This window comes from Falco rusticolus, chromosome 13, assembly GCF_015220075.1.
Source record: "Falco rusticolus isolate bFalRus1 chromosome 13, bFalRus1.pri, whole genome shotgun sequence".
NCBI lineage: Eukaryota > Metazoa > Chordata > Aves > Falconiformes > Falconidae > Falco > Falco rusticolus.
The window spans coordinates 16,260,182-16,269,937 of record NC_051199.1 but is presented as its reverse complement, the minus strand read 5'-3'; positions in this window follow the sequence as shown (position 1 = coordinate 16,269,937).

Genomic DNA, 9,756 nt, shown 5'->3' with positions numbered 1-9,756 from the left:
TTGATTATAGTTTACAAGAGTTTTATTAATGACTCCGGTCCTTGGAAAATTGACGTTCTGAAGACCAAAACCTTCTTTTCTTTCTCAGGGGTTTTCCTAGCCTAGCTCAGAACAGATCTTTAAGAAATTTAATTGCAGCATGTTAGAATTTCACTTTGGAAGAGAAACACACGCTCCATCCAGGAAACACTGAATGCAAGTCCTCTCTTGATGTTTCCATGGCCTCAGCCAAAGGGATGAAACCTTTCTTCATGGCAGGTGACATAATCTGTAGGGTTTATTGACTCTCTTAACAAAGTATCAAACACTCTCCTAGATATTTTTCTGCTTTTTCTTTACATGAAAGGAGAGGTGAATGTCTCCTTCATCAGCAGTCAGTATATAACATACTTACATGCTGTAAGGTCTATTAAAAAAGTTTCAATAAGCTAAGTAAATATGAGGAATTCTGATGGGAAGGAATTACAGCCGTCCATTTCTTTCTTCCAAAATAAATATGCGAGTTAATCTGAAGAAGTGAAGAGTGCCAAATATTCATCCTACGTGCTAAAGTGAGTCATGGTGAAGGTAGACAGTTTTATAGTGCAATTTCTTTACTTGTGCTGGAAATGGATAGCTTCCAAGTGACACTTACGAAACAATTAGCTGTTCAAGGATAATCAGATTTGTATGAAAATGTAAAGATAAGCGATTTAGCTGTGATCTCAGCTGGAAAGTGACTGAGGGTGGTGGGCCATACACCACAGCAAAGAACCCCTTTCTTTTACTAAATGGCACTTTTGCTGAAATGTGCTGGATTCAAGCAAGTAACGGCTCCCTTGACTTTCATCGCTAAGATGACACTCGACTGATTTGCATCATTAGGGATCCTTGCTGATGGCTGAACTGCTTTGCATATAAATGAAACCTAACCTGAACAGCTGTTCAACTGGTGGATGTGAAGGATTTACAGTTCTGGATCAGGTCCCTGCCCACCACCAGTCTCTGAGGGAACCCTGCTCCGGACTGCTGGAAAACACGTAATGTTTCGTATCTACATGCCTGGAGCTTGGGCAAGGGCAGACGTTGGGGATTCAGGTGGCCAAAAGAACTCTTGAAGACTTTTTACATTTTAAAGTTAAAATGCTGATTTTTCAGTCCTGCCCGCTCCCTTGAAATTGTCGTGTGTGGGGTGGAAGAGTGAAGTGCTTTTTTACTCTCCATGTGTTGCAGACTTGTGTGAGTGCCTAGAAAGATGATGCTACAGAGGTAAGGACCCAGCCAGCCAACCTCCATCATGCCTGGGGCAATCAGACTTTGACTGCCGGTACTCCCCATCCCTACGGATTTGCCAGCCCACACTCAGCTCTGGAAATACATGCGCCCCCTCTATGACTGTACAGTGTCAAGACAGTTGCATGGAGAGGGGTAGCACTGACAGCATAGCAAAGGCTCATCCTGCATCTTGAGGTGTTGCCTGTGGCTTCTCCAGAGAACTCTTCTGCTACCTCCACAATCTGCTCATGTCCAAATTGCCTAGGGTCAGGGTAAGGCAGTAGGGAAGTCGGGAGAGTCGGGGGGGGGGGGTCTCTGTCACTCCAGTGCCTGTCTGTATCAGTCCACGGTCCATCGAGGTGTTTGTCCTTATGTCCCTGTTCAGTGGACCTCTCTGTGTTGTTGGCCATGTGTTTCTCCTTAGAGTGTGCTCTATCTGCTCTGCCTCTGCAAATGCTCTTTGTAGAGGAAGTGGGAGAAAATGTGATGATGGCTTCCTGACCCCAGCCTCGCTTGAGCTGTATGGGAAGGCCCCTTAGGAAACTTTTTTTTGTGATATTTTCAGCTTAGTTTCCAAAGCCCTGGAGGCCTGGCTAAGACTGGTAGGCAGCCAAGCCTTGAGTGACTATTCATCTGCCTGAACCCTCCCTAAAGATTTGCTTGTCTGGAGCAAACCACATTGTCAAGGGCATTGTTAATGATGTGTCAGAGATAAGAGTAGCTCTCAACCCTGGGAGATTCAGAGAGCCTTGAGACAGTTTGGATCCTTGGCCAAAGCACCAGGGAGACATATATCCCTAGAGCAGAGGTGGTGGTGTCCTAAAATCCAAGGACTGGAGAACACCTGCACTCTGTTTAATGTCAGAGCTATCACTGCCAGTGGTTGAATTCAGAAAAATATTTAGAGGGTTTCCAAGAAAGCATTTGTAGATTTGGATGTACAGTCCAGTAAAAACGTTTGGTCTCTTCACAATGCTTGTGCTGCATACAAAGCATCTTGGTCTTGAAAGGATGCTTTAACACTGCTTATTCCTCCGCTGAAGCTGGCAGAAAGGTGAATGAGCGCTGTGACCCTGTTGGCTGTGCAATAAATCCCTGATGATACGACGGTTCTGGGATAAAATCAGGCACCTGGCACCTCTGCAAAGACTGTGAAGTGTAGAGCTGTACTGATGGCAAAATCCTCCAGATGCTGCTTATTGTGGAGGCAGAACTCAACCTGTTAGAAACATATCCTCCTTTCCTGAGTGTGGTTGGCTTTATCTCCAGGTTAAGAGGGTGTTGAGATCCCAGATGCAAGAGGAAGCTGTTTGGCTTTCAGAGCTTTGTTTACTTATATAAGGCCTAACAAACGTGGTTGTTAAGGCCCCCTAGGAGGTCTTTCTTATGAAGCTAGGGGCTATTGGATTAGGCAAATGAGAGCCAGAGATTTGCCTAATAGCTTGACAGGCCATGAGAGATTAGACTCTTGTGGACTGGTGTAAACTTGTGGGACAGAGGTGCTGTGGTGTGGGTCTCTTCTTAGCCTGGATAAATGCCTTGTCGATGTGGGTTAATCTTGTTTGCTTTGTCTTCCGTAATGCTGCGTTACAGGACACAACCTCCGCCAATTTAATCACTGCTGGAATTGAATTGTAGGCTTTTGTTTCATGCGTGCACCTCCTTGATTGGGCAGCACTTTCAGCATTACAGGGGTCAGTGATTAACAGTAATTTTTAACTTACATTCGTTCGAGCTCCTGAAATGGTTGCTCCTTTGGGACCAAAGGTTCAATTGCAGCTGGCTGAAGGCAGGTCTCTCTGGGGAGACTCCACTGCTTCCCGTGTGCTGTGGATCCATGGTTCCACGCTCCTTTTTCAAACACTGATATTTACCATGTCTCTCCCTCCCCAGATAACCTAGATCCCCTTCCCCTGAGCTGGGATCCTGCCCTGTCATTATTCTGTACCCAAGGCAGCCTGCCAGCACTGGAACAGCACCTTGTGAAGCCTGAAGGACACCCCCAGGGAGCACCCACACCCCCCTCACTGGCAGGCTCTGACACCTTCATTTGATCGAAAGTGGGAGTCAGTGGTGACTGTCCTCAAAGGTAAGTGGGCAGTTAGCGGTAGGACTGAAGTGTCAGGGCTGTTAAGGGATTGTAAAGAAAGTGGGCATGGGACTCCCTGTTCATGGGTCCCTTTACCTTGGCCTGATGGGCTGGAGGGCTCTGAGTGTGCAGGGTTTATAAAGCATCACGTCTTCTGCAGCACCTCTCGCTTCTCCTGGCCAACCCAGAGGAAAACAGCTATCTATCTCTGCTGGACCGGGTTTGCTCCCAGGACACAGGCCGTGTTTGTCTCCTTATGGTGCAGGGTCCATCCCACCCAGCCCCAGGTTTATCACACTCTAGATGTCTTCACATTTCCTCACTCCGTGTCTTCCCCTTGTTCTTCTCCCTACAAGTACTGCAAGAGCCCAGCAGCACTGTGTCTGACACAGGAGCTGGGGTCAAAATGCCTGCAGGCACTGGGGACACACAGCCCTGAGTCTTGCTTGATGGATGCTTGTCAGAGCTAAGGGAGCCAGGAAGATTCACTGCAGGGCATTCCTGGGTCTGGAGGCAGCCTCCCCCACAGCCGATTAGCATCTGCAAGGCACTGGAGGGGTCAGTGCAGGTGGCGGGGAGAGCTCAAGCCAGTCCCTTTTGCCCCACAATGGGCGGCGTCTTGCTCAGTTGTGTAAATTGCCCATGCTCTCTGGGGGGTCATAGGCCCAAATTGCTCCTTAGAAAGCCCCTTAGAAAGCCCTCCTGTCCCCACTCAGCACAGGGCTCACCCCCCAGCACGGCCCCCCAGCCCTGCGCCGAGCAGGTGGCAGAGCTGGATGGACATGGACAGCATGTCGGTGGTGCTGGAGCACCAGGTGACAGCTTCCCATCTGCAGTGACAGGAGACAGGCTGCCTTGTGTGTGTGTGCTAATGGCAGCTACCTGGGCTCAAAAACTGCAGGGACAATGGTGTGAAAAAGTGCCCTAGGTCTTGCAGGTGAGAAAAGCTGCAGGTGCCAAAAGGGTTGTAAATAGAGACCTTGCAGGCTGGTCCTTCACTAACACATCCCCAGGACAGCATGGAGTCTCCCTGGGTGGATGGAAAGAGCTGCAGAGCAGTGGAGTGTTGTGGGGGTAACAGCAAGACCCTCATCAGGTGCACGCAGCGTGGCCAGCTGTGCCACCCACAGGGTGCTGGGCCACGTCAGGCCCTGGGACTTTCCCAGTTGTCCCACTATGTGAAATGCCATCCACCTCCCATCCACTTCTCTGTGTCTTCCTTACCGTACAGGGAGTGGGAAGTTTTAAATTGCGATGTGAGCGCAGAGGGGAGAAGCTCTCAGGAGCGGGTGTGCAATGGGGGATTTTCCCTCTGTTCTGCAGACCCGCGCTGCTTCCCTGGCTCCGCTCTTCCCACACCACAGCACCCACCCCTGGGCGAGACTGAAGCTGGGAACCAAAAGCTGGCCAGCACAGAGCCCAGAACACACCAGGGCATCCACGATACAATCTCAAAAGAACCTGTGCCAGCTTATACATTGTCTGTGGAGTGGGACCTGGCAGAAAGAAGCACAGCCAGCCTCCATGGAGGTGGCAAAAGCTTGGGACTGGAGCAGTGAGAGGGAAGGTTCGCCCCGCACACGCGTTACTGCCTGCGCTCCTCCGTGCCACAGCTTAGTCACGGCTGACCCAGGCGAGTGGCTTCGGAGAACACAGCTGGGAGAGCGGGCTTGTACGGGTTGAAATCAGCTCTGCTCAGGGCAGAAAGGCTTCGTCTGTTCTGGACCTCCCCTGCTACCAGGCAGACGCTGCGCTCTGGCTGCAGACTGAGATACGAGCCAAGTGAACCTAACTGCGCCCTGCCGCAGGCTAGCTTTGCACAGCTCGGGAGGCACAGCGGTGGTCTAATGCACTTTATTACAGCTCTTTATTATCAGACTCTACTAATGAATTCTACAAATGTGCAAAACCCTGCATGACAAAGAAGCCCTTGATCTTCTTCCACACCCTTCTTTGCTTCTAACCTCTGGAACGTTTCCTGCTGTAGCTGAGTCCCACCTGAGATAGACAGCACAGCTCAGCAGATGCCAAAAGGTGCGTGCTCCCGCAGCAAGCTGGCTGAGCTTGGGCGCTTCCTCGCCTAAGATCCCACTGCTGGGTCTTGCACGGGGAGGAAGCATTGCTTTTCACCAAGCCAGGAGCTAGCTTGCATTTTGGCCGGAGCTCATTTAATCGTGTTCTCTGGTAGCAGCCTCTGCTTTGTGTGGCAGTCCCAAGAGATTCCTGGGTTGGGGCAAAGAGAGCAATTGCTATATAACTGATAGAGCTGTGCCTATTACTCATGCTCCCACAGCCATCATTCCTCAAGCACAAAAGCTTCTGCCATCCTTCCTTCCCTAGGCACGGGAGCCTGACGGAACAGTGCCCTGAACTTTTATACGCACTGACCCTGCAAGGAAGAGGAGAAGGAAGGAGAGGGCTCCTACTGCCCTGGGCATGATGCTGGGCAGCCCAGGGCACCTATGAGAGAAGTCAGTGTTTTTTCAGTCTGAGTGCTAGCCTTTATAGACAGAATAAAATATCATGCAGAGGACTGTTTATATATTGCCTGTGACTTTTGCATGTCTTAAATTTAAGAGTTTACAAATTGCATAGTTGTGGGCTAGCCTTTCTGCCTAGCAGACGGCTATTGAGTTCCCAGAAAGAAGTTCTTTGGCCACCTCCATCTGTACTGCCCAAATGGCTGTAGAAGAAATACCCTGGGAAGAGAACCTGTCACACTGTCCATCACTGAATACAGTGGGCTCTTACCTCTTGCTGTGCCTTTAGAGACCACTTTGTTCTCCAATTCCTTTTATTTAACTGGCTCTGTCTTTACTTGTTGGAGTCCTTGTACTTAGACAAGATGCAAATTTTACATAATAAAAGGGTTGCCTAATAGCCGGCAGTGTATCCTGCTGCTCCCTGTCTCCTGTTGCTGAAAATGAAACAGACGTAAAATTAGGAGCTGAATGTCTCTGCATCTGGGGGTCCTTCTGCATAGCTGGAAATGAGAGTTTAAGATGTGTCCTTTTCCCAGGAACAGCAAAGGGTCCAAAAAATTATAAACCCTAACAAACTTTTGTCCAGAGAATTTTGCTTAAATACTGTAAATCAGGCTGGATGTGTACATTTTTGCTCATAGCTTTCCTTGCTTCTCTTGACTGCATGCTCCAGTAAAATCCCTGACCCTTCACTAAGAAATGCTTTTGAATACTCCATCCCCACCTACGCTTTTGGACCCCTAAGAGGGATAAGCAAACAGAAGGGAAGGTTCACTGCAAGCAGAAAAGAAGTCAGTGATTTTCCTTCACCACAGGAGATTTCATGCAATTCGGCATCTGCAGGCCCTAGTGCTGTTTTGCCTTGAGTAACTCATGTTCCTGGGCATGGTGTCCAGGCAGAACCAAGTCCTGGTCCACAGCAATTCACACTGGTATTTCTTGTCTTGCCATGCCCTAGTCCACATCTATCTCTTTGCAACAGGCTTCCAACTGCTTGGCTTCACCTTAGGGTGGCAATCACATGAAGAGGCTGTACTAAGTGAATTGAATTTGTCTCAAGTGAATTGAGCAGCAGACCCTCTCGGGTGAATGGTCTGAGCTTGTGTTTAAAAGCTCACTGCGAAAAGTAGTATCCATGGCTGATTGAGCCCATGGTGTATCCTGTAAATCTGCACTTCCCCGCTGTATTTGAGAACACTGGGTGTTGGGGAAACCTTGAGAACTGTAAGTGGAGAAGGAGCCCCATTAATTCCTGTCTAGACTGGCTTCTGAGCCCAGGTTCCAGAGATGAAAGGGCACTTTATTAAGACAGGGCATAAATCCACCCTGCCAACAAGTCCACACTCCTCTGGATTATTTACACCTCTCTCCCTCCCTCTGGTCATTGCCTGTCCCTATATAATCTACATTAAAGTTCTGACAGGATTAAGCCAATATATCTTAAGCTTTAAATATCAGGCTCTGTGTGCTTTCGTTTCCACTGTGTCACAAAAAAGACTTCATGTTTTTACAGATAGACTGGAGGGGGGAAAAAAAAAAGTACACGTCTAAGGAAAAGAGCTTGTTGTCGCGACTAAGAGATAAAATGTGTGCTTAGAAGATTTTACTGCAAATGTGGCCTTTGCTGCACCTACAGCTCCTCTCCCTGATGCGTCTGGCTCCCTGTGTCACTGAGGGCCAGCCAGGGGCTGTATGAATGGGGCCATCTGGGCCCTGAACATCACCTTTCTAGATGAGGGGTGACAGCCCGAGGCCAGGCTACAGCCCCTTTCTTATGCAGGACTGTTCTGGCTTGCAGCGTTGTGCTCAGCTGCGAGGGACTGAGGGGGTGCGGAGGGCAGGGGTGGTTTTGGACGGAGGCTCTGAGGAGGACAGGCTTTTTTCCTTCAGAGATCTTACAACTCTTCATTGCTATTGAGGTTTTGCTCCTTTATTTTCTGTCCTTGGAAACCTTCTATAGATTGTCCGTGGGTTTTTTGGTGCTTATGGAAAGAGCTGCAGTGCTGTAGTAGATCCTGTCATCTCATGTTTTCATGGGCTTCCCCACCTTCCCTTGCAGCCAGGCAATGGAGAGCAAACAGTGCTCACGGAAAAGAGCCTCAAAAGGACTTCAGCACAGCTATATTTTTAGGCTGAACGTGTAAAATGTGCATTCACTGTATGAGCATCTGTGCAACTCCTGACTCACGGTTCAGTTCTGGTGCAGGTCCTGTGCAGCCATAGGACTGAGGGGTGGGGGGTATAGCGGTGTGGAGTGCTAGTGAGGTGGGTGCTGTGCACTGAAACGAAAGGCAGGCAAGGTGCCTAAAGCTACAGTCAGCAAAATTTCTGGGTGACATGGAAGAGCTGCAGCCTGCAAGGTGACATCCAGGCACTACTGCAAGACTGGAGTTCATGCTTCACAGGCATGTGTGTGTCACCAGTAGCAGGGCAGATCAAGACTTTGGCAAGAGTGACTAATACTTTGGATTAATTTGTTTGAAAGAAAAAATAAGTTCAGGAGCACATTCTGAGGCAGGAATACCTTTCTGTTGCAGGCTCCATGCATTTTCACTGTTGCTTTATACATCCAATGTGGTAACAGTATGTGATGATAGAGCTGCACGACGCTCAGAGCTGTGTGACTTAAAGACATGCTGCAGATTTCAGCACATTGTAGCAATGACAGGCTAAGGAAAGGATGCTGCTGAAAGGACAATCTGAATTTTTGTGCAGCCAGAGATCTCCATAGCATCAAAGTCTGCTCAGGCCTGCATTTCAGCTGACTGCAGTGCTTGCTATCCTTTTGTACTCATTTTCTGTTGCATTTTTAGCAAATGAGCTTACTGGCATGGTCAGTTTTAAGTCATTAGCAAATTTTTACCTAAAGCCAGTTTGAAACCTATAAAAAGGACCATTTGAAGTGTTTCCAAAATTTGCATTCATTTAGCCAAAGAAATCATGACACCTGACTTAGGTGTCCAATCCAGCATAACAAGGCTGCTCTAATTTTTGAATATCAAGTGTTTGCACTGAACTTGCAAAACTGTTTCCAAACCAAGGCTCAGTCAGTCTACAGAAATATTTCAAATAGGTATACGAAAATAAATCAAAAGCTGTTCACATACCTGAAGAAAAAAGATCACAGAATATATTATTCAGCAGCACCTTTCTTATTTACAGAACAACCATTCTTTTCAGCAGCATTAAAGGTCAGCATCGTCTCCCCATTAAACACCCAGCTTTGTCTCTCTGTGTGCTGCAGCAGCTGGCAGTGCAGGTAAAACACCTTGAGTTTTGCCTTTTTGACTTTACTGTTGAGTTTATTGTTAGATATTTGGGGGCCTTAGTAAACAATAGTTATTAAACAGTTTCTATCCTTTCCTTTCTAGCAGCTGTCTCTGAGCTGGAAGAGTGCGGTACATTCCCCACATCCTTTCTGATCATACAGAAAAATTCCCTGTGCCTTACCATTTTTTTCATTCCCAGGTTTGTGTCAGGATGAACAGAGTGCTCCAGAGCTCCAGGATGCAATTGAGCACAAGCCGGAATAAGACAAGAGCCTTATTGAGCCTGTCCCAGCCAGGAGTCTGTCCCCGCCAAGCCCGTCGGGCACACACCATCATCCCCTGTGTGGGCAGAGCACGTGGCGGCTGCTGGATGCAGGGATGGGGCATGCTGCATTTGTGTTACAGACAGAGCTGGAGCAATAGGCTTTTGTATAGCAGAAATAGCCCACAGAGTCCCAGAATTACTTCCCACTGGCTTCCCTTTGGTTCATCAGTTTCAGTATCTTGGTGGGTAGAGTCAGCAACGTGTCTTAGAAGCCATCTGTTACTCTGGCCTGGGAGAGAAGGCTGAAATACTCAAAAGTAGACAGTGTAGGGAGAAAAATCTCTACAAAGCAGCAGATTTTTTTTCCATTTTATGGAGCATATTTTCACATTTCCA